The sequence below is a fragment of the Lolium perenne genome, chromosome 2, assembly GCF_019359855.2.
Source record: "Lolium perenne isolate Kyuss_39 chromosome 2, Kyuss_2.0, whole genome shotgun sequence".
NCBI lineage: Eukaryota > Viridiplantae > Streptophyta > Magnoliopsida > Poales > Poaceae > Lolium > Lolium perenne.
This window is the reverse complement of record NC_067245.2, coordinates 3,942,305-3,945,255: the sequence shown is the minus strand read 5'-3', so window position 1 is coordinate 3,945,255 and position 2,951 is coordinate 3,942,305. Positions and strand designations below refer to the sequence as shown.

At 41.9% G+C, this 2,951-nt stretch overlaps 1 long non-coding RNA gene across 2 annotated transcripts; it reads right to left on the bottom strand.

Annotated features, from left to right (window-relative positions):
* Nucleotides 1-357: 357 nt before the first annotated feature.
* Nucleotides 358-2,664, bottom strand: LOC127329623 (uncharacterized). Of its 2 annotated transcripts, XR_007868983.2 has the most exons (4): nucleotides 2,378-2,664; nucleotides 2,105-2,298; nucleotides 1,270-1,344; nucleotides 363-652 (listed from the first exon to the last, which is right to left on the bottom strand). It is a non-coding gene; the product is annotated as an uncharacterized lncRNA (long non-coding RNA). The 2 variants fall into 2 exon arrangements; XR_007868982.2 differs by having other exon boundaries at nucleotides 358-652; nucleotides 2,105-2,664.
* Nucleotides 2,665-2,951: the final 287 nt, after the last annotated feature.

The window sequence follows — 2,951 nt, the reverse complement described above, 5'->3', positions numbered from 1 at the left end:
AACTAGCTGGATGGTTCAGGAGGGAAGTCCTCCATCCTAAAGGAGAACACCATTGCGACGACGTAGAACTATACATGCATTAAATTATGTATGGAAACTTGTTCAAACTTGTATATGGTCATCCGATGATATTGAATATATATTGTATATTCCTCTTGAATTCTTTTTGGTTATAATTTCAAATTTGTTTGAAATTGTACATTCATATGCATGTATATATGTAGTACCGTAGAATATGTGAAACTCCTTCAAAATTACAATAAAGCACAAAAGAAATAAAACAATATACAAATTAAACACAAAATATGTTTAGGGGGGGGGGGGGGGGCAGGTTTAGGGGGGGCCATAAACCCTAAACCTGCGGCGGCCTTTAGTCGCGGTTGGCCAGAAGAACCGCGACTAAAGGTCCTCCGCCCGGACGGCCGCCTGGCGCCCACGTGGACGGGCCTTTAGTCGCGGTTCATAAGGAACCGCGACTAAAGGGGGGGCCTTTAGTCGCGATACTTTGGTCGCGGTTGCGCAACCGCGACTAATGGCAGTTGCGAACCGCGACCAAAGGCCCTTTTTCCACCAGTGATCGTTATATTTGAGTTGAAACAAAAAAAAAGACTTGATTCCTCAGCCATCCTTGCACCAGACAACACCAAAGAACCTGCAAACTTGAAGTAAATGTTGAATTAGATGAAATGAAGAAAAATGCAAATTGCATATGAATGCAGATGATAAATGATACTAAGAGTGATGGGTTAGCATGGTTAGTAAGAGATAAAGAGTGAAGTGTTATAATATTTAGGAACAGATCTAGATCATACAAGAAAATCATCAGTTTTAGACAGTTCACTTGCACTACATCACTAATCTTCACTGCATGGCTCAAAATTAACAAGGTAAATACATGTAGTTTGACCATAATAAGTGCAACTTTTGGCTCCATTTTTATTGTGAAATAACTTTTGATTTAACTTGTAGCACTATTTATTTTGCCTACAGCCAATCCTGTCAAGTCCATAAACTAAATATATATGGGCATGCAGGATGTTTGGCTAGCAAAGAATATAAAAGGTCCATAAAATCAGTTAAGATTTTGCATTACTACAACAACAAAGAATAGTGTGTGTTAAAGTCCTTAAGGAAGATAAGTAAGCTACATGAATCGGTGGCACATATCAGCGTTACTTAATGAAGACATATATAGGCTTATGCATTTTAACTTAACATGGTGGTTCTAAGCTGCATATTAAAAGTGATTTATACAGACAGAAATCTCACCTGAGTGGATTGTAATCCATAACAAGAATTGTTCCCCCTGTCCATCAATACTCGAATATATGTGAGTTCTTCCGCCTGAAATAAGAGGAAGATAATACAAGATTGTTATTTGTCAAAAGTCAAAGGAAATATATGTTTGTACTTTTGCAGAAAACAATAATGTTTGCTTGATAACTATTTTATCAAATAAGGGACAAATTGTAATATCTGGTAAGAATGTGTGTGATGCGTTGCGAGGTTCGCAAATAAATGTGTACTACTCCCGCCTCTGCGTGTTTTAACCCATCGTACTTGGAAAACAAATAAAAATAACAGCAGAAAAGCAAGGCGAGTTAAGGATGCTCTTTGCTCAGCATATGGTGTACTCTGTTCTGGACATTGCTACGAATTACTGTGTTCACTTGCGTCAGCACATTTCCTTTAGCCCCAACATCGTACATGGCAGTGCTCCCAGGTCTACCTCTGAATCTGCTATGCACATATTTGATGGACTCCACCTTGGATCTAAAACTGCTACACTTGTCAACTAGGTTTTCTGCCGTTACAATGGTCCACCGATCTAGCCAATGTTTTCTTCATAGTTCATACTGGATGCTTTTCAGCGTCTCCATTAAACCAAGTTGCTATCAATGTTTTTCAGTCCAAACAAAGCAACAGCCATTCACCACATTAACAAACTAGTTCTATGAAGCCTTTTCCATACAAATTGTTGGTAGACTGAACCAATTATCGTGTAACTAACTGATGGAGAACTAATCAGTTGATTGATGTATGATTAGTTAATAGCAATATGATGGCCTGCCTAGTGGGACTCAACCCAATCCACGGTACGTACCTACTGATGTTAATTACAGCAGCCCAGCGATCCGCTCCCCGCAACAGAAACTAGTTGACGATTGCACGGCGACATCGGCAGAGTCCCTCGACGGCTGTAGTTTTCGATGACAAGGATATATAGTGGGGAACACTACAAATTGCTGACGCATCCCCGATTCATCTGGGTACACCGTCGTATGTTTTCCACTGGATCTGCAAAGGGCTGGAAATCAAAGAATGGAATGAACAAATCAAGGGAAATAGACGGAGGAGAAGAGATAGATTGATTCACCAGGACAAACACCGCTTCCTCAGCGTGTCGAAGGGAAGCCGCGTCAGCTTGATTGGCGAGCGCGACCACAGAGACTGCACGTCTGCACGCCGTCCTTCATGTTTTCTGCGAAGGGTGTGGATCCTGTCGATCGAAGGTGCTGCTGGAGAAACTCACCTTGAGGCTTAGGTTGGGGGGAGCTGGATACGAGGCGGCGTTAGGGCCTGGACTTCAGGCGGCGGCGGCGTTCCCTAATGGCGCCGCCAGGCGAGGGAAGCTGGACGAAACAAATGAGGGTTTCAGGTAGAACCTAGGCGGACGGTGAGAGTTAAATCGGCCCGGAGGAGAAAAAAATAACCTCCTGTCCCGCGTAAGCGACTCAAAATTCAACAGATCGCGCTCTTTCTTAGAAATATAATTGTAGTATTTTCGTATTTAATACTCGTGCCCCTGCTACAGGGACCCGCTTTATGCTGACCCCATGCGACATATATAGCCCGTCCGATTATTATGAGTCAGTCGAGTAGAACAATCCAAAGTTATCGAGTTTTCTTAGATTTTGTTGGTTTCCAAAAAAAATTATATGGATATAAAT